Source organism: Acomys russatus, chromosome 23, assembly GCF_903995435.1.
Source record: "Acomys russatus chromosome 23, mAcoRus1.1, whole genome shotgun sequence".
Taxonomy (NCBI): Eukaryota; Metazoa; Chordata; class Mammalia; order Rodentia; family Muridae; genus Acomys; species Acomys russatus.
In genome coordinates this window covers 50447807-50470890 of record NC_067159.1, presented here as the reverse complement: position 1 = coordinate 50470890, position 23084 = coordinate 50447807, and positions in this window count along the sequence as shown.

The following is a 23084-nucleotide window of genomic DNA, read 5'->3' as shown; positions in this document are numbered from 1 at the left end:
ACTTTTCAAAATTTCAAGAGTAAATCATTGATTTATACTCATAGATTCCATCTTTAGGAAATGCATCCATACCTTGAATTTTGCATGAAGTTATATAATTATACAATTAGGTAACATACATTTAGCTACAGTCAACAGAGTTCTTACTTGACTGCCAATTAAGGCTGCATGTTGACTATACTTAAGTGAAATATGATGTGGAGGGTAAAAGATTACCTCATCAAGTCTGGATCTGTCTTTCCTCTAACAGATTCAAGCCTACATCCCATATGCAATTAAATCACAAAATACCAAACACAGGGTGACCTCCAAGGCAAGTATCAGTGTAGATATTCCGTTCCTAGTCGACAAGCAGTGTAGTTGTCATAAAGGCTTCCAAAGTGTGCAGTTCCAAGACTCCTGCAGAATATTGCAGGATAAACCACACACACACACAAACACACATACACAAATGACAGAATAACGAAAGGAAAAGAAAGATGGATTAGAAAGAATATATGGAAAGGAAGGAGTGAGTGAAGAAAGGAAGGTAGAATGGAGGACAAAAAAGGGGGAAAGAAAGGAGGAAGGAAGAAGGGAGGATTGTGACTTTTAAGTGGGGAACAGGTGAGCTTTAAAAAGACTGAAACGTTGCAGAACTCATTTTGACATGTTTTAAATAATGGCCGGAAAATACCAGAGCACCCGCAGCGCAGTTAAATCTTTCCTACTCGTTAATGGAGGGATACAAAGGTCACTGCTGTGCAAAGAGAATTGGCTAATCCCTCTGATGCATGGTGTATCCAGTACCTCCTTTATTTGATTTTGTGGGGGAAAGCTGGTCTGAATTAGCCCTTCAGTAATTATTGTGTGGACCTGACATAAACTTTAACAAGTCTCATAATGGCCTATCCATATATTCAGTCCAATTATTACATACTGACTCAAACAGTTGGGTGGCAGACATTATGCTGTTCACTGAGAACTTTTTTAATTATTTTATGTGTCATGCAATGCAGAAGAAAACAGATCATATAAATAGAGAAATAAACAGAATACCACCCATGAGAAAGAAAGCTGATTTTTAAGGTTGTGTCTGAAGGAGATAGAAGTCTGAAATTGTGCTTGAAGCTGCAATTATCCTCTTCCTGGAAGAGTAAGCTATTATCTAAAAAGATGCTACCTGTGTCTGTAAAAGGCACAAAAAACAGAAGTCCAAGGTATAAAACCCAAGATGTTTCCTTTACTGAGAACCACAGCCAAATTCTTTAAAAGTAGATGCTGGCTCTGGCAATGTGCTCACAGATAGAAGAGTGGGATCACTGTAATTTCAACTGCTACACTATTGTCCTTAAAAAAAAAAAAAAAAAAAAACTCAAGGACAGGACAGCCTGCCCCTTAAATCTCGCATTTATGATAATTTTCTAAATAAAATAAATGTTTTAGTATTTAATCTCATATTCCTGGAGTTATTCTAATTGGTCCTGTTACAAGGCCACCACTATCAAATATCCCTTCCACACCATCAGTGAGGGCACAGATATCTTTTTCCTCTTAGAGAAATTATTCTTTCTTTTTCTTTTGTTCACGTATCCATCACTGAGAGGTTAATGTTAAAGCAAGGTTCCATTTTTCTCCCATAGGTCTGATTCCACAATCATAACTTAAATTTCCTATGCGGATTGGATTAAAATATATGAAAATAGAGTGTGCGTTAAACACGACCTGTATGCAACCTTAAGGAGACTGGAAACCGAAGCCATTTTCATTCTTTTTCTTTACCAATTTTTGCCGTTGGCTTAACTAGTTATTTAAAAATGTGTTTTGTTATTCTCCTTGCAAATGCATCTTTATATCAAATACAAAGAAAAGAGTACAGATGTAAAAGGAAACTGGAGCTCAGTAGAGGTGTTTATTTGCTGCTCAGCATGGTTCTCTTACTTTTGTGTTGCAAATCTTAGAGATTTAAAAGTAAACTCCTAGACGCAGTGCAAGGTTGAGGTTTCAGGTCCATAGATGACTCAGACCACAGTGTGTAAATATTTCTGTCAACTCAATGTCCCAAGGACTAGTTTTTTGCAGTTCTTTTGGGGGAAAGTAGTTTTGTACACTTCTGTTTGACTTCTTATTTTTCATGATGTAAATTTTAAAGGAAAATATTGCTAAATTCTTCCCCAAATATCAGATTTGCAATAGAAATACACTAAGTACTGTTTCAGCAAGCAGCAAAATCAGCATAAACATGTGCTTGCAATTTGGTTTCAGCTTGTGAATATTAAAAAGAATATTTAGCCTCTGGAAGCTATGCAATGATTTTCACGATATCTCAACCCCCCCAAAATCATTTTTAGATATAATCTGTGTAAGCCAATTTAAACAATACACCCACATAGAGACTTTAAAAGCATATTCTTTGGAAACTGTCATTAGAAAAAAGAACTTGGCTGTCTTTCTAAAAAACTAACTAAAGCTCTCATGTAAAAGCTCAGTAAAGCACTGTTGAATAATTTCCCTCAAAATTTTCAAAATATCAACTCGTCTCTGATGGAGATTCAGTCTTAGTAACGCAACACGCTAATTTCTATGCGTTATTTTTCTCTTGTTCTTTGATAAAACAAAACAAAGTATCCTCTCTACTGTTGAACGAATTCTTGAGACACATGCAGTTCCTAGAAGCCTCAAGGTTACTGGAAGCAGCACCATGACAAACTTTAATAGTAAATAAAGAAAATTGAAACGCAAATACACTTTCGCTGAGAGCCGCATGATGTAGGCTTAGTGAAAGGGGGCCCTCTGACAGTTGTTCTTGTGGGGGAAAAAATAAATAGAAAAATACAGATTAGAAACTAATCAAAATAGACTTACAGTTTGTGCCTAAGAAGAAGATGTGAGTGTGGAGTGAGGGTGGGGAAAAGACAAGAAAAGGAAGGAAGGAGGTGGACAGAGAACAGAGGAGAAATGGAAGGGCACTAAACGAATACTCAGCTCTGTGTGTATGGCAGGATGCTTTTCATAATGAAAAGCATGGTTGTGAGCCTAGCCTTTAACGGCTGAGCCATCTGTAACAAGAATAAATTAATAAAAAAAATTTCAAAAAAAAAGAATGTTATAAGTGAGTATATATGAGTATTGTATTTACGTTGTTTACATCATTTCCACCCCTTCAAGATTTATTCTTTTAAAATTATGTAAATGTATATACATACATATGTAATTATGTACATATAAACACATATATGTATTTTTTTTTTAAAAGCATGTGCACATTCCTATAACTGTTTCTACATAGTTCCAGGCCTGGGAACTTAATCTGCAGGCAACAAACAGTGTTGAGAAATAGATAGCCCCACAACATGGAACCTCTTGTCATGCATGTTCCTAGATGTCCAAACTGTGAGCAGAACATCACCCTGCTCACTATAATCCATCAATCTGTGGCTGTGTTAGGATGCTATAAAATGGACTGGGATACCATAGAAGTCTTTAGGTACTGAGAGTAGAAATATTTTCCATGGTTTTGCATTATTCTTATTGTTATGTATTTAAAGGAACAAAAGTGGGAAATATTTTTACAGAAACATGTTCTGGTAGATCAGATGAGAAAAAAACAATTTAATAAGTAAATCACAATGGCTGGGGTGCCAGTTTAACATACTAAATGAGTTGTGAGTTCATTGCTTAAGGTGAGTCTCAGGTGCTGTGCTGTTTAATGAACAGAAATAAATACAGGTAAAACATGCGCTCATAGAATAAAATGAAGTTTTTTTTTTTAATAAAATTAAAAACAAAACAACAACAACAAAAAAAACCTCTCCAATTAAATCGGCCATGAAGGATCCAGTTCTCTGCAGCAGTCTAATTTTTTTAGATTTGGTCTTTCCTGATGGACAGCTATCACAGAACATGTGTGATGACCTGACCCTTCCCAGCTCAGTACCTATAGATCTCTGGATGGGGATGGGACACCACTTCCTTCTTCCTTTCCTTGGCCCACAGTCCCACTTTCTCCAAGTCGTTCACCCACAGGGGAAACCTCGGACAGGATGTCAGTGATCATCTGATGCTCTCTCACAGGTGTGCCCTTCTGCCTCCTGGTATTAAGCTGCACACATCATTTAGCTCCTGTGGAACAAATGCTGACACAACAGTTCACATAAGCAGACTGGGAGTAGAATGTTCTACCAAGCACTTCCCATGAGCCACAGAACGTCCTTGGTGGTCCAACAATTGAGACTGTGACTTTACTATATCACCATTTTCTGTCTAGTTGTAAATGGACTTTGGGGGAGATGCTTCCAGTTTCAATTGATTTTCTCTCCATTGCTCTCCAGTTAAAGCATGAAAATGCATTTCCAATATGTACCACATTCGGCGGTTGTGTAATGTGAAGTACCAAAAGAAAATGACTCTGACCGGCCCACCTTCCACACTCACAAGCATCTGATCATGCTATAGAACCTAGCTGGCCACTTCCAGTGCATCCCCAGCATCCCCCATGGGAGCACTGACCATTCCTAACTGTTGGTGCTTAATTCAACATCTTCCCACAAGATTGTACAATCCATTTGGCAGAGATAATTTCAAGCTTTCTCTCCACATTTGAAATTTACTCACCATGTAATAGATGTATATTAAATAAAGGTGAGAAAGCATGGGTATCAGGGTTTTTTTTTTAATCCACAGATATTTTAATCTACTAGGCTCCAAGTACTGTCTAATTTGTAAGAAAAGAGATAAATGAAGCATTACTTTGAAAAGAAATTAATTGAGTCGATCAGTTAAACATCAATCTACAGCCATTAAATACTTGTGAATAAGAGAAAAGAACTCAGGTCTCTAGAAGGTCTATGACAAAAGATGAAAAGAGATATTTTTAAAGTCATGAGCTAATACTCTGGTACACTAAGTGATTTATATGTTATACAGACATTATCAACATATTCAATTTAATCTTTAGAAATAAAGAAATATGCACAAATCTTCTTGTGATATAATGGAAAAGGCACAGTCATTTGGGCTAGGTTAATCAAATTCTAATGCTGCCATTTAACAACTGTAATATTGGGAATTTTAATGGAAATAAATTAGTGTCAGTTTACTGAAATTCTTTATTAATTAGTATACTAATGATAACTATTCTCTAAATGGCCACTGAGGATTACCTCAAGTTTTACATGCAAAGCCCTTTGTATTCTTCATGGAACATAGTAGCCATTCGACTATGGTTGGCAATCTTAGCGATTCTGAATTCTAATATAAGTCTACACTCATGAGGGTAAATGTCCTTATCCAAACCATCCTTTCTTCTGTCATAAAAATATCAAAATTCTGCCTCTGACAATACTTATGGTTTTAAGAGATCATGCAAATTAAAGAGTTTTATGAAATATTTCTAATTGTTATAGCTAGGTTGCACAGTTATTTATATGTTGATAAAAATAACAAATTGCTACATTTCTCAATAGAAGTTATATATATTATTATTGTCACAATCTAATACAAATATCTGAATGAACTTAGGCTCAGATGATGAACTAAAATTTATGAATGAATATTTCACACCTTTTCTTGTATCTGGGATTTAAAAGAATAATAGACATTATCAAGTGTTCTGTTTCACCAATTCCCCAATATCCCATCGCAAGGATTTACAGTGTAAAGTACAATGTAGAAGCCTTACGAAATCTGTGAGGGCAGCTTGTAAGTTGTGGAAATTCTGAAACTTGCTAGATGAGTGGCTACTCTCAACTTTAAATCTTGTCTTTTCTTCTCTTAATGATTCTTCATTTTCCTTGATCATTTACCATGAAGTTTAGGCTGGGTCACAGGACTTTTAGCTTATCATAAATGAAATCGATTTTTGTTCCACAACTAACGTGGTCTATATATGCAATATGACAGAAGGCTATACGTTCTCCAGGGGCATGTCTGCCTCTTCTTACCTGACAGAAGGCACAAACACCACAGAGGCAGCATCTGTCTGGCTCTTTACTCCCTTCCACAATCATGTTATTTCACCCTTTCCTTACAAAACTTCTAGGAAAAGTTGAGAATCAATGAAGAATTTGGGGGAGCAGGGGAGTTGGATCACTGGTTTATATCAGTGGCTGCTCTTCTGGAGAACCCAGGTTTGATTCAGAGAACCTACATGGCAGTTCACAGCTGTCCATAACTGCAGGTCCAGGATATCAGATGCACGATTTATCGCATGCATGTGGTACAGAGATATAGGTGCATGCAAACCACTCAGATTCATCATAAAATAAACAACTTTTACATTAATTTCAAATTAAAGGGACAAAAACTTTCCTAGTTACATCTGCCGTGATGAATGGGTCCAGTTCTCTGAACCCTTCTGATGGTAGATTTGTACTTCTCTGATGGAGAAATGTCACAGCATGTGAGGTGATTCTACCCCTCACAGATTTTTGCCTGTACATCTCTGGGCAAGATGGAGGAATTAATTCCTGCTGCTTATGTTGGTTTTTCTTTACCCTGGAATCTCTCTTTCTCCAAATCATTCAATCACAAGTAGAATGTAGGGTAGGATGCCAGTGGTCTCTTGTTGCTTTCTCCCTTTCTCATGTGTGCTCTCCTAACTCTGGCATCTGTGGTATGCTGAACATGTCATTTACTTCCAGGGAAAAGAATGATGCTAGAGAGGGCAATCTCTCTTGCTCCATTTCTCTTTTAATGTGTTTTAATTGTGTTTCTCTAACTCCAAGGCACACATCACAAACTCAAAGTGGTTGTTCAGTTGAATATTTGGTTCTTAATATTTTGAAGATGTATGGACAGACACTAAGGAAGTAGACTGTGGTCTGGGAGATTTCCTGAAAACTCTCACAATTCTTTTCACCCTCAACACTTTTATACCTGTGAAGTGGCTGAAAATACTTAGATTCACAAAGTTTGTTTCTATGATGTCTCTAGCTATTCCCTCATTGTGGTCTCATAACTCAGTTCATATTGAGGCACCACCAACTGTCTTGAGTGGCCAGCTGGAAATGATGTGAAAATATTCTACTTATTCATTCAGTTACGTGACTTTAGCCCAAGGTTGTGTTTATTTAGTAAAAGAGACTTATCTTTTTAAAGATTATAGCTTGCCCTGCTATTTGTGAAATAAAGACAGGGCTTATTATGCTATGAATTGTGTCTTTGGGATGTGATTCCTCCATAAAATAAAGACTCAACCATTGATTCTGTTAGCCTTTCATTTAATATTTAATTCATAGGCTGATCTCAATGCCTTGACCATAAGGTTGTGATTTTCACCTTTGTTTTATAGACAAGGAAACTAAAATCCAGAAATGGTAAGCAAAATGCCCAAGTAATCGTTCATAAAAGAAGACTAGGGCCAGAAGAGAAACAGTTATCCTGATCCCCAGTCCAGCATTCTTTTCACTACAGACACTCATTGTTTAAAAATGATAGAAAGCCATGGAAACTGGAAAGGTTAATTAAAAAGGGGAATCCTCAAAGTTTTTGATAATTCTACAAATAAATTTTGACTTGTTATAATGCTTACAGCATCTTAAGGAACAAACACTTTCCTTAGACTAAGTCTTCTCTTACCCCAGCAGCCCTCTGAGTCTGTGCTGGTGTTATCCCCACTGTATGAAAAAGAAGAAAGAGACACAGAGTAGGGTATACAGAACTTAGACAAGACCACAACCACTATAATTGACAACTGAGTCTGGATGAAAGTCTGGCATCCCTCATCTGGAAGTGATTTCTATTCATTCAAATGACACAAAGAATAAAAAGGAGAGACAAAAGTAGTATATAAGAGCAATTTTAAGGCACCTATGAAATATATTAATTACAAGAAATAGAATGAATAAATCAGAAACATATCAAGGGACTATATATGAAAATGGTCTACTGATAAAACTAATTTCTAATCAATCTATTTCCATGTTCCTTTTTGGTTAACCCTAGAAATTATTAAATTACATTATAAGTCAAGTTTAACAACAATTTGGTGCTTCTTCCATTAAAAATGTGATATTTCAATAGCCCAATACAATGTACATATCGTCTGTTTAAAGTGTCAAGTCCTAAAAGTGTATGTTTCTAAAAGTATTTGAAATCACTTGGGAAAATAAGGAGTGGTCTCACATGTAGGGTATTGGCTTCTGCTATGCATGGATTTTCCTCTCTCTGACTTTTGTTTTGTTCCTTGGAAAATAGCTGGATATTAACTCTGGCTATGTGTGGCAATAGTGAACGTTTCCTTTTGGATTTAAACACAACCCCTAAGAGAGGAGATATTTATCTTTGAAGAATAATGCTCACCATTGGGACAGTGTCTTATTTTCTGTTTCTCCCCAGCAATTCTAGATGTGAAGAAAAAATATGTAGCAGAGCTTGGACAGCACATTCCAGTGGAAAGAATTAATTACACAATGAGTCAAAGATTGCTTGGAGCAGGAAGAGAGATTCAACATAGCTACCTATAGAGTCATAAGTCAGAAAACACTCTGCATGTGGAGCAGTATAGAGTCCCTCTTAGATTTTACCTCACCTTAGCCTGAAACAAGATCCAAGAAACCTTAACAAACCAAACAGTGATACTATGTAATATCTCTAGAAACTTATGGAATCATCCTGTTACCTGTTTTTTTTTTTTTAAGTAATTTATTCAGATTACATCTCAATTGTTATCCCCTCACTTGTATCTTCCCATTCTCCCCTCACTCGATCCTTCATCCTATTCCTGTCCCCTAGGTCTGTGACAGAAAGGGACCTCCTCCCCCACCATATGATCACAGTCTATCACTTCTCATCCTGGGAGCCTGTTTACCAACTTCATCTAAGTGCCACCAGGTCTCCACACCAAGGAGTAGTGGACAACTAGGGGGGCGGCACCAGAATTTATGCCAGAGTCACTCCTCACTTTCCAAACAACTGTGGAAAATGTGTTGTCCATTGGCTAGATCAGGTTTACTGCATGCATAGTCCTAGGTTGGTACAATAGTCTAGACCCAGATTGGCCAGCCTTAATGGTCTTCTTGTAGGTTTCTAGTACCAACTGGATCCTTCTATTTCCTCATTTTCCAATATCTCTCTTACCTGGAGTCCCAATAGGAAGTCCCAACATCTATCCCAATCTCCTGCTAAGTGAAGACTTTCAGGGGACATCCCTGTTGGGCTAATGTGAGTGTATACATGTGTATCTTTCTGGTCTGGGTTAACTCACTCAGGATGATCATTTCTGGTTCCATCCATTTGCCTGCAAATTTCAAGATTTCCTTGTTCTTAATAGCTGAGTAGCATTCCATAGTGCAAATATACCACAAATTCTTTATCCATTCTTTGACTGAGGTATATCTAGGTTGTTTCCAGATTCTGACTATTAAAAATCAGGCGGCTATGAACATGGTTGAGCATATGTCCTTGTTTTGTGGTGGAGCATCTTTTGGGTACATTCCAAGGAGTGGAATAGCTGGGTCTTGAGGTAGCCCTAGTCCCAATTTTCTGAGAAAGCACCAGATTGATTTCCAAATTGGTTGCACAAGATTGCACTCCCACCAGCAATGAAGGAGTGTTCCTCTTTCTCCACATCCTCACCAGCATGTGTTGTCACTTGAGTATTTGATCTTAGGCATTCTGATGGGTGTAAGGTGGAATCTCAGAGCCGTTCTGAGTTGCATTTCCCTAATAACTTAGAACATTGAACATTTCTATAAGTGTTTCTGAGCCAATAGATATTCCTCTGTTGAGAGTTCTCTGTTTAATTCTGAACCCCATTTCTTTTTAAAGTTTTTATTATTTATTTATTTACTTTTAAAATATACATTTATTTTCTTTTTAAATTTTAATTTTATTACTTTATTCAGATCACAACTCAATTGTTATCCCAGCACTTGTATCCTCCCATTCTTCCCTCCCTCCCTGAGGTCTAAGACTGAGGGGGACCTCCTCCCCCACTATATGGTGATAGGCTATTAAGTCTTATCTTGGTAGCATGCTTATTCTTTCTTTGAGTGCCATCAGGCCTCCCCACCAAGGGGAGGTGGTACATTTATTTTCTTACACATGAATAAGACAAATTACATACAACAGGAAGAACCATGAGACAATCATGAGTTATATAAATGTTACATTTATAGCGATTTGTGAACCCCATTTCTTAATTGGGTTATTTGCTTTGGTGGTGTTTAATTTCTTGATCTCTTTATATATTTTGGATATTAGTTCTTTGTCATATGTAGGGTTGATGAAGATATTTTCCCAGTGTATAGGCTGTCACTTTGTTCTGTTGACAGTGTCCTCTGCCTTACAGAAGCTTCTCAGCCTCATGAGTTCCTATTTATTAATTGTTGACCTCAGAGCCTGGCCCATTGGTATTCTCTTCAAGAAGTTGTCTCCTGTGCCAATGAATTCCAGGCTCTTTCCCACTTTTTCTTCTAACATATTTAGTGTCTCTGGTTTTCTGTTGAGGCCTTTAATCCACTTGGACTTAAGTTTTGTGCATGGTGATAAATATGGGCCCAATTGCATTTCTCTACATGTAGACATCCAGTAAAACGAACACAATTTGTTGAAGATGTTATCTTTTTTCCATTGAATAGACTTGTCTTCTTTGTCAAAAATCAAGTGTCCATAGGTGTGTGGATTTATTTCTGGGTCTTCAATAAAATTCCATTGATCAACCAGCCTATTGCTGTGCCAGTTCCATGCTGTTTTAATTACTGTTGCTCTATAGTACAGCTTTAGATCAGGTATGGAGATTTCTCTGGAGGATCTTTTATTGTACAGGATTGTTTTAGCTATTCTAGTTTTTTTGTTTTTCCATATGAAGTTGAGAATTGATCTTTCAGTGTCTAAAAAGTAATGTAGGTTTTTTGATAGGGATTGCATTGAGTCTATAAATTGCTTTTGATAAGATGCTCATTTTTACTCTATTAATTCTCCCAATCTATGAACAAGGGAGATAGTTCCATCTTCTGATGTCATCTTCAATCTCCTTCTTCAGAGATTTGAAGTTTTTTTCGAACAAGTCTTTCACTTGCTTGCTTAGAGTTACTCCCAGATACTTTATAGTACTTGTGGCTAATGTGAAGGATTTAGGTTTCCTAATTTCTTCCCCTACATAATTGTCATTTATACACAGGAAAGCTACTGACTTTTTTGAGTTAACTTTGTTTCCAGCCATTTTGCTGAAGATGTTTGTCAGTTATAGGAGTTCTCTGGTGGAATTTTGGGAGTCACTTATGTACAGCATCATATCATCTGCCAATAGGGATAATTTTACTTCCTCCTTTCCAATGTGGATCCCCTTGATCTCCATTTGTTGTCTTATTGCTCTAGCTAGAACTTCAAGAACTATATCGAAGAGATATGGAGAAAGTGGGCAGCCTTGTCTGGTCCTTGATTTTTGAGGAAATTCCTTGAGTTGTTCTTCATTTAATTTGATATTAGCTATTGGCTTGCTATATATAGCCGTTATTGTGTTTAGGTATGTGCCTTGTATCCCCAATCTTTCCAAAACTTTAAAATGAGTGTGTGTTGGATTTTGTCAAATGCCTTTTTGGCATCTAAGGAGATGATCATGTGGTTTTTTTCCTTTCAGTTTGTTTATATGGTGGATTACATTGATGGATTTCCATATATTAAACCATCCCTGCATGCCTGGAATGAAGGCTACCTGGTCATGATGAATGATATCTTTGATGTGTTCTTGTATTTGGTATGCGAGAATTTTACTGAGTGTTTTTGCATCAATGTTCATAAGAGAAATTGGTCTGAAATTCTCTTTCTTTGTTGGATCTTTCTGAGATTTAGGTATCAAAGTGACTTTGGCCTCATAGAATGAATTGGTAATGTTCCATCTATTTCTATCTTTTAGAGTAGCTTGAAGAGTATCGATATTACCTCATCTTTGAAGGTCTGGTAGAATTCTGTGCTGAAACCATCTTGCCTTGGCCTTTTTTTGGTTGGGAGACTTTTGATGACTGCTTATATTTCTGTAGGAGAAACAGGACTATTTAATTTATTTACCTGATCTTGATTCAACACTGGCAAGTGGAATCAATCAAGAAAATTATCCATTTCCTTTAGATTTTCAAATTTTGTGGCATATAAGGCTTTGAAGAAGAATCTAATGATGCTTTGTATTTCATCAGTGTCTGTTGTTACCCCTGTTTTCATTTCTGATTTTTTTATTTGGATAGTGTTTCTCTGCCTTTTTGTTAGCTTAGCTAACAGTTTGTTTATCTTGCTGATTTTCTCAAAGAACCAGCTCCTGGTTTTGTCTGTTCTTTGAATTATTCTCTTTCTTTCTAATTTATTGATTTCAGTCCTGAGTTTGATTATTTCCAGTCTCATATTCCTCTTGGGTTTTCTGCTTCTGTTTTCCTAGGGCTTCCAGATGTGTCATTAAGTTGTTTATATGGGATGTTTCCAGTTTCTTTACAAATGCACTTAGTCCTATGAATTTTCCTCTTTGCACTGCTTTCAATGTGTCTCATAAATTTGGGTATGTTATACTTACATTTTCATTAAATTTTAGGACGTCCTTAATTTCTTTCTTTTTTTCTTCCCTGACCCAGTGGTAATTAATTCATGAGTTGTTTAGTTTCCATGTGTGTGTAGCAGTTTTGTTATTTCTGTTGTTGTTGAAGTCTAGGTTCAGCCCATGGTGACGTGATAGGATACAAGGTATTATTTCAGTCTTCTTGTATCTGTTAAGGCTTGATTTGTGACCTACTATGTGATCAATTTTGGAGGCTCCATGACAGGCCGAGAAGAAGATATAATCTTTTGTGTTTTGGTGAGATTTCTGTAGATATCTGTTAGATCCATTTGATTCATGACATAAATTAGTGTCATTATTTCTCAGTTTAGTTTTTGTTCCATTAACTGATCCTTTGTTGAAAGTGGGGTGCTGAAGCCTCCCACTCTTAATGTGTGGGGATCGATGTTAAAATTTCTTTTACAAACGGGTGCCCTAATACTGGGAGTGTAGATGTTCAGAATTGTGATATCATCCTGTAGAATTTAACTTTGATGAGTATGAAGTATCCTTCTTTATCTTTTTTGATTAATATTGATTAAAAGTCTATTTTATTAGATATTAAAATGGCTACATTAGCTTGCTTCTTGTCTCTGTTTGCTTGGAATAACTTTTCCCAGCCTTTTACCCTGAGGTAATGTCTATCCTTGTGGCTGAGATGTGTTTCTTAAATGTAGAACAATGTTGGGTCTTCTTTATGTATCCATTCAGTCAGTCTGTGTTTTTTATTGGAAAATTGAGACCATTGATGTTGAGAGATATTAATGACCAGTGACTTTCAGTCTCTTAATTTGGATTTCGGCTGTAGTAGAGGGTTTGTGTGGTTATGTTTTGCAACAGTGAAGTTATCTATTTCCTGTGTTATTTTGATTATAGTTTGTCACTTTGGGTTGGAGTTTTCCTTCTAGTAACTTCTGCAGGACTGGATTTGTGGATAGGTATTATTTGAACTTTTTTTGTCATGGAATATCTTGTTTTCTTCGTCAATGGTTATTTAAAGTTTCACCTGGTATAGTAGTCTGGACTGGCATCTGTCATCTCTTAGAGTTTGCAGGACCTCTGCCCAGGCCCTTCTGGCTTTTATGGTCTCTTCTGAGAAGTCCGATGTAATTCTGATAAGGTTGCCATTACATGTTACTTGGTCCTTTTCCCTTGCCATTTTTAATATTTTTCTTTGTTCTGTACATTTTGTGTTTTTATTAGTATGTGGTGGGAGGATTTTCTTTTCTGGTCTATTCTATTTTGTGTGCTGTAGGCCTCTTGTATGTTTATATGTCTTTCTTTAAATTGGGGAATTTTTCTTCTACGATTTTTGTTGAAAATATTTTCTGGGCCTTGGAGGCAGGCATCCTCTCTTTTCTCAATTTCTATTATCCTCAGGTTTTGTGTTTTCATGGTTTCCTTGATTTCTTAGATATTTTGTGTCAGGAATTTTTCAGATTTAACATTTTATTTGATGTTTGCATGAAGTTCTTCAATTTTAACTTCTACTCCCAAGATTCTTTCCTCCATCCCCTGAATTCTGTTAGAGAAGCTTACCTTTGCATTTTCTGATTCTTTCCCTAAGTTCTCTTGTTCCTGGCTTTTTTCTTTCTGTACTTTTATCATTGTTTCCATTTTCATCTTCAGATCCTGAACTGTTTTTTTTTTTTTTTTTTTATCTCCTTCAGCTGATTGTATTTCCTGAATTTCTTCCAGGGATTTCTTCATTTCCTCTCCATAGGCCTCTTTAATGTTCTCAATCTGTTTGTCTGCATCTTTCTGCATTTGTTTATGGATTTTATTTGTTTCCTCCATTATTATCTTCATTACTAAGGATTTGAGGTCATTTTCTTGTTCTTCAGCTGTGTTTGAGTTCCCAGGGTTGAATTCTTTGAGATAGCTAGGTTATGGAGATGCCATATTGTTTTGGATTTTGTTGTGTGTGTTTTTAGGCTTGTCTTTAGTCATCTTGCTGTCTCTGACATTGGGAGGTATTTCTTGTGTCCTTCACTGGTTTTTGAGAGCAGTTCAGTGGTGAGTGTCTATAGGTCAAGAACTCTCACCTGTGTGGATAAGGGAACCTTTCCCTGGATGAGGCAGGTAACCGGGTTTCAGCTCCAGGGGACTCTGCTCCATACCCTGGGCTCCCCCTTGGTCAGCAGAGACCAGTAGTGGTGCTCTGCAATCCAAGGATCACTTCAAGATAGTGCATGTATAGCCCTTTTCTGGGCTTTAGAAACTCTGCCCTCAGGCACTGGAGCTCTGGGAGCCTAGGCTCATTCTTCCTTAGAGTGCTAGAACCCCTGCTGGCTTGTGGTGGTTGGCTAGGCTTCTGCCTGATCTGTCCTGGCTGTGGGGCTTAGGTTCAGTCCTGCCTGAGAGAGCAGATACTGCCCTCTAGCTTGTGGGAGTTGGCTAGGCTCCCACCTGATCCATTAAGGTTGGTTACCTGTTATTTTTTTAAGTTGCCTTAGTCAAATATCTTTTTGAGTTTTGTATATATGAATATGTGTACGTGTCCACACATATACATACACACAGACATACATATAACATATACTTTATATACGTATGCTACATAGACATCGAAATCATGTACTCTTTGGGTTTCATACATATAACATGTGTGTGTGCATACAGTGTTATTCATATACACCATATATCTATAAGCATAAACTACAATGAACTTTTATTTTTGCCAGATTCATTTGTTTTCTGGATACTTACTGCCTATGTCTGCTAACCTAGGCCTAGTCCTGGAAGTTTCTAGCCTCTGTACAATCTAAACTGGGCATAAAATATTTTCAGCCTCTAAGACTTACTGCTTAATAAGCCCACCCTTACTTGTTCTTTCTGAGTTCTGGGCTGGCTGGTTTAATTCAGCTGTTCTGCTCAAACTCCTCTCCCAACTAATGTACTCAATCTGGCTTTTCTCTTGGCCCCTCATTTTCTCTGCTTCACCTCAAACTAACTCTAGTAATCTTTTCTAATCTTCTGGCTCCTTCTCATTCTCTGGCTCATCTGGTCTTCATGTGAGTTCTCTCTCTGTACCCTGTCTCTCTGTTTCTCTCTATTTTTGTCTTCATAAAACTGCTTCCTCTCTCTCTCTTCCTTCCTTCTTAAAGAGCACCCTTTTCTTCTCTGTTCTCATGAGTGTTGGACATATCCAATTCTGTCTTATCTTTCTCTGAATCATTACCTTCACACCACTCAAGTAAACAACACTTTTAAACATGGGCGTTTCTTTCTACAAACTAACTTACCTTCATTGTTTGGGCTTAAAGGTATGTACTACCATGCCTGAACCTAAGCTTTTCTTTAACTGAAACTTGCTCTGTAATAGGCTGGCCTTGAACTCAGATCTGCTTTTGTCTCTCTCTTGGATTAAAGCTGTGTTTGCTTTCCAGCCAGATCACAGAGACTACGGTCTTTGGATGTGATCTCTGGCAGAGCAGCCACATTCTAAATTAAAATTCCTCTACAATAAACAAATACATTATACACATATGTTTATGGTAGGGATGTCCTTGCATTCTCATTACCGAAGAGAAATTTATTCATCAATTTATATTAGATTTCTTCAGAATAAGAAATACCTTTGAAGCAAACTGAAAGAATGCCTTTCAAAATACTGTTTTGGCTTGTAACTGTTGTTCTTTAAGCATAACAGCTGTAGCCCCGGGGCTGAGAAGTAAAACTGGAATTACAGCTGTTCAGTGTAATATTCAAATAACGTTTGCTATTGATTTAGGACAACCAGGCAACTCAGAATCTGTTTCCTTTCATTTATGTTCTTGACATCAAAGTCACTGGGTGTTATGATAGTGTAGTAATGCTGTTAGGAGAAAACATTAATTCTACTGACAGTGGGATCCTGTGTTTTCATTGCTTTGACTTGACATATTTGTGTGCTCTCTATTCACCAGTAAACAGAAGAATGCTATCTGCAAACATGGAAGAACAATATATTATGAAATTATTCTGACAGTTCATTCATATGAGGAAGACCTGGTAGAAACAAGATGTGGTGTAGTCCCTGTTCACTGGGGGTCTATTTTGTAAAAGGCTTAACCTTGTATTATTTAATAAAATTCAAACCTGCTATGGGTCAGTATACTACGCAATAAAGCCTGAAGGGGAGGCATCTGAAGGCCGTGTGGCTCACAAATAGAGAAGCAGAGGTGATAATAAAAACAATGTGCTTAACAGTTGACAAAGGGCGTGACCTGTGGTCAGTTGTTTAACCTTGGTCTCCAGTTCCCATAGCTGAGAAAAAAAAAAAAAAAAAAAAAAAAAAAAAAAAAACACTTTAAGCATAACCCCTATCCACTAGTTTCTCCTCTACAAAATTGGTCTAGGGATGAATGAAATAATGTATGAAGGAGCCAGCTTTAAAATACATACAGCCAAACATGATTAAGCTGGGTGACCTCTAGGTTCGGGAGAGAGGACAATCAGAAAGGGAATGGGTTTGTTTGTGGTTTATTGTTGTGTTCTTTCTAAAAATTCACAAAAGTTAGTGATACACTGAACTTAGAAGACAAGACTTTGACTTAGCTATTGTAAACGGTTCCATTGAACAGCTACTGGGCAGATAGGAATTTTTTGGGATATCTTACTATTTGGGTAGAATGTTGAGGGCTTGTAAAAATAAGCAAAAGTAACTTTTAAACAATAAGCTTTAGCTCCTAAGTGGCTAAAATAAGAAGTCCCTGTTTTCCCAGAAAGAGGAGTATTTAATGCACAGCTCTTCCCATCTGCCATTCCAAGGCTTGACTCTCAAGCGGGAGATGCAAGATTTTTAAATTAGAATTGATTTGCGACACTCATCTTCCTCCTGTTGTCCATCAAAACAGCATCTCCTAACTTTAGCAAAATACGTGTGTTTATATCACAACCAGCTTATTAACTGGTTTCTTACCAGGTATTAACCAGAATTAAGACAAGAATCACACCTATTTATTCTTTCTTTCACTGTTTACATATGTCAACTATTTTCTAGCATTGTGCAGAATGCTCAGGTTAAAGGAAATAACATTCCCATTTCATGAAGGGAGGGGACCAGGAGTGACCTCATACAAGTGATAACAAGGGAGCCATGGGTGAATCGAAGTAACTGCCATTCTTTGAAGTTATAAATTTAGGAAAATAACCCTATAACTAGATGTAATTAATGCTAAGATCTTGGAATATGATGGGGTCAGATGAAGTAAAAACGACAATATGGGCCACATGACATCAGGACACTATGCAGAATGGAGACTTCAAGAAATATGTTCACAGGCCTGACATTTAGAAAGAGCACTACCGGTGTGTTCTCATTGTAGTCAGCCACACAAACACTGATTAAAAGGTACTGCCTATGATCCTTAACTATATTATGGAGAAAAGGAAGGCAATAAAATGCACTTAAATATTTAAGCAGCCAAATCCTGTATCATGTGTGTTTTACTCTGCGTAATTCTAGTTCCAAAAGTAAAATCAACACAGTTTCTAGTGAGTCCCTACATAGTGGTCAGACACTTCATGAAGATCTGTCTCCACCTTTCCTCACCATTTTCTGTGGGCTCCTCACTTTTATTCATAGCACACTTGGGTCAAGGGTCATTTGTGTAAACTATCTGAAAGAGAAATGATAGTTAGAAATGTGCTATAAAATGATTTAAATTTCATGCTTAGGAATTCTAGTTTGTCAAACGATTTCCCAGTTTACAATCTCTAATTTTGTATAGTTAAGTGACAAACAATGTTAGCTCCTGGGAACTTTCCATGTGCACCTTGTTTTCTGTAGATTAGAGAGTGTGGAGGAGCTGACGGGCTCTGAAGATTACATCTCAATGGACAGCAGCTTGTCATTCTATGTGACTTTGGGACACGAAACACTACTTCTTACTAGTTTCCTTCTTGGCTTTGGAATCACCAGTGAAGCAGGAAACGCAGACTTCATTCACCAGTGCTTATGGATGAGGAGGCAGGATTTACCGAACAGTGATTAGGCATGGCTCAGTGTGCGGAATCTAGAAGTGAAATAAAGCTAAGGCAGCAGAACCTTAGATGACATGAATGTTCCGTATTATGGTGACCCTTAGATACTGAGCTGAAATTGCTCTCAGTTTCAGGTTTAATGAAACAGTTTTTCCACTTACAAATTCATATCAAAGGAAGGAAATACAGCTGTATCACCAAAATGTATATTTAATAGATAGTGATGGTAGACAAAAAACATGGGAAGTGGAAAGAGAGTACCTTGCGGTCACACTCACACTGACTATGAGTTCTTTGTAGGCCTTCATTTATGTTTATGTACAAGAGCCAGCTCAAAGTAGGTCTATCATGGACTTCAAATATATTAAAATTTAAAATAACTTTCTTACACAAGCAAATGTAAAATGTACTGAATAAAATTATCTGCATAGCATGACCTACATAGTGAGAAAGTGAAGACATTTTTCCTTGGGAAATTTAAATACATGTGAAGGGTATGGACTTTATTTAATGTGCCTGTCTAAAAAATAAGTAGATTAGAGGCTTCATGGCTAAGCCTACTGAGCATTCATTAGCTTTCTAAGATACATTCTCTTGGGACACTGTTGAATTGCTGGCATCTTGTGAGCAAAGGCTCAGTTGATGAAATGCTTGCTGTGTAAGCACGATGGTCTAATGTTAAATCAATGGCACTAGTATGACAGTACATGTACGGGAGTGCATGTCTATAATCCAGAGCTGGGAAGACAGACAGGAAAATTCCTGGAGCTCACTGCCAAGTTGCAGTGTTCCAGGTTCAATGAGAGACACTGTCTTAAAACAAACAGCAGATAAAAACCTAAAAAGACACTTGAGGTTGATTCATACTCTATAATGTGCATATGTTCACATGTGTACATGAACTCACATGTACATGTTCATTTATATATAGGGATTATGTGTGGACAACAAACACACACACACACACACACAAATGTGACAATAAGTTATTATGTAGATACAATATATGGTTTTTAAAGGTACAGAATTGATTTTCTCTACTAATCATTCCAAAGAGACTTCTGAAAATGAAAATAGCTTTAAACAGAATTAGTGGTGGCTCTGAGGAGCCTTTGAGACTCCTAGTCTCCAAAGTCCTGGTACGCGTTCACATGGCGGGAAGTATATCACCTTCTGAGTAGGTCGGCCTGTCTTTCTCTCTAGGAACATCAGTCTCTACTAACTTAGGCTCTTCTCACGATCTTTCCTTCACTTGAAATCACTGACCTACTTTACTTCCGTTCATTTTGAAGGTTTATTATTCAGTGTTTTATTGCTGCAACGAAACATCATGACCAAAAAGCAAGCTGAGAAGAAAATGGTTTATTTGGCTTACACTTCCAGATCTTAATCCATCTTTGGAGGAAGTCAGGACAGGAACTCCAGCAGGGCTGGAACCTGAAGGCAGAAGCTGATGCAGAGGCCATGGAGGGTGCTGCTTACCAGCTTGCTTCTCCTGGTTTGCTCATCCTGCTCTTTTATAGAACCTAGGACCATAAGCCCAGGAATGGCCACACTCACATTAGGCTAGGCTAGGTTAGTCAATAATTGAGAAAATGCCCTACAGCTGGATCTCATGGAGGCATTTCCTCAACTGAAGCTCCCTTCTCTGTCATGACTCAAGCTTATGAAGCTGGCTTACAATACTGGCTTGTAGAGAAGGCTGAGGGACTCATATTTTTCTCTGACTCTACCAACTACAATTAAGTTACTTTTCCTTTCAATCTTAGAACATCCTATTATATTTCTGCAGTCCATTGCTCTGTCTACAGCTCCTTAATTGACTCTTTGTATTGCTGTTTTCTTCTCTAGAATGTACATTTCAAAAGAACAAAGTTGGATTCCTTCTTTGCTATAAATTTCATGGCAAATGTTTTATCATTTTCCCAAAGACTTATCAGTTGAATAAACGACTAAGGATATATATCATCCTAGCTGGAGAGGTTGAAGAAAACATTCTCTGAGCATGTAAAACTTTAAGAAAACAAAGAATTTAGAAAGGAGAATTAGCAAAGTTCTAGATGGAATCCTCGGACCTAAGAGTGAGCTGTACAAAGCTGTGAGTTATATGGTAATCATAGGATAGATAGAGATATTACTTAGAAAACTGGGTTGGAAGCAAATTGTAGACCATCTTAGATGCTGAGATGAGAGACATACTTTATCTTAATTGCTTAATAGGCTATCCCCCTATGGTGTTCTGTGAGCTTTTTAATATCTTTAAATCACTGTAACTCTGCAAGGGAAGGCTGTCATAGGATGAATCTAAGTTGAACCCCAGTATCCTTCCCTCCAGATACTCAAACCCTTATTATATTCTGCCTAGTGAGTCTGTTTCTACCTATACACTGTGGCAAAGGTAATAGGAAGTCATGCCCTTTTCCCTGACTGAAATGTGAAGCATCACTCTCAGTAAGGGACTTTCTCTTTCACTGATTTTGATAACACGAGTTGATTATGTTGGTGAGACCCATGCAGCAAGGTATTGAAATAGCCACAGGCAGACAGAAAAAAAAAAATGGAGTCCTCAGTCCAAGAAGCCACAGAGAACTGAATTCTGCCAACAAACATGTGAGATCAAATCAGACCATTCCCTCATCAAGCCTTAAAAATAGACCTAATTGTTAGTGAAATCTTGCTTGAGATCTTGCAGAAACTGAACTAATCAGAGGTTCCTGAGCTATGGATACCATGAAGAAACAAAGACGTTGTTTTAAGCCTATCTGTGATAACATTGCTACCTAGTTCTAGAATACTGAGAGTAAGGTATTAAGAATTGAATTATTTCTCCATTTCCCAATTTATTTGTTGAACTCCTCACCACTCACATCTCAGAATGTGGCTATTTTCAGAGACAGGTTTTCAATAAACACGTTAAATTTCAGTGAGGATACTAGCAGAGGAGCATTGAGCCAATCTTGCTGGTACTAAGCCCTAGTTTGCCTTAGTTACTTTTCTGCTGCCGAGAAAATAACAAAGTGACCAAGGCGATGTATAAAAGAAACCATTTAACTGAGTGTAGTGGCACACACCTTTAATCCCAGCATTCAGGGGGCTAAGGCAGGCAGATCTCTGTGAGTTTAAGGCCAGCCTGGTCTACAAAGCAAGTCCTGGACAACCAGGGCTATACAGAGACACGCTGGCTTGAAAAAACTAGAAAGAAAGAAAGAAAGAAAGAAAGAAGAAAGAAAGAAAGAAAGAAAGAATTTAATGTCGGGGCTTGGGTTTCCAGATGGTTAGAGTTTATGACCATGGCAGCAGGCTGCCATACATAGTGCTGAAACAGTAGCTGAAAGCTTGCATCTGATCAACAAATACCATATAAAAATAAAGACAGCTAACCCAGACTTTTGAAATCTCAAAGCCCATCCCCATTGACACACCTCCTCCAATAAGGACACACCTCCTAACCTGTCTCAAATAGCTCTGCCAACTTTAGAGAATGCTTTTGAATATATGTTTCTATGAGCACCATTCTTATTCAAATAACCACACACTGCTACAAGAAAAAGAGAATTTAGCCACAGACATATAGAAAAGAAGACATTGTGAAGACCCAGAGGAAGTAGCCCATGAGTGGTATGTCTGGAGCAGAACTCTCTTACAGAAACATCAGAATAAACCAAGCTTTCCCATACCATGACCTTGGACTTTCAGCCTACAGAATGGCGAGAAAACAGGCCCCTTTTGGTTACACCATGTGGCCAGTGATAGGCAAATACACTGCATTATGCAACCTTTCCTCATAAAGAATACATATGAATACCTAAAGACTGCGGAGCCTAGCTAAAGCAACACTGTGACACGGTAGAAGAGTCATACTGTTAAACAACAACAGGGCGTTACTGAAGCAAACTAGTCAAGTGAATTTATTCCATGTATTTTTGAACTGTTCATAGAGGCAAATGTTCTATATTGAATGTCCTGTCATCAGCACTGTCCTAGCCTCTGTTTTCTTGTCTACCTTTCCTCCCAAAAGACCCCTTTATCACCTCAAGGTTTTCTTCCATGTTCATATCAAATATATAAATATGACTTTATATGGCTCTATAAAACTTTAGGAACCGCAAATCAGAGAAAACGTGGCATCTGTCCTGAGACTGGCTTATTTAATTAATTAGTTCTACATATTTTCCTATAAATGACATAACATACTTTTGTGGTTGAAACACACACACAAACACACAGAGCAAGACACACAAACACACACACAGTCACAGAGAGAGAGAGAGACAGAGACACAGAGACACAGAGAGAGACAGAGACAGAGAGACAGAGACAGAGAGAGACAGAGGGGGGGATTATTTTCTTTCTTCATTCTAGGTTGGTACATAATGTAGCTATTATGAATAGTACTGCAATAAACATTGAAGCACAAATAACTGTGCTGTGTCAACTTGGCATCCTTTGGACAAATATCCAGGAGTGGTAGAGCAAATTCCTATGGAAGCTTTCTTTTTACATTTTAGAGAAATGTCCATGCTGGTTTGCATAGTTTACATTCCTAAGCAGCATTGTATCAGGGTACCCCTTTTGTCTTCCGCCTTGTCCGTATTTTCTATCACTTGCTTTCTGA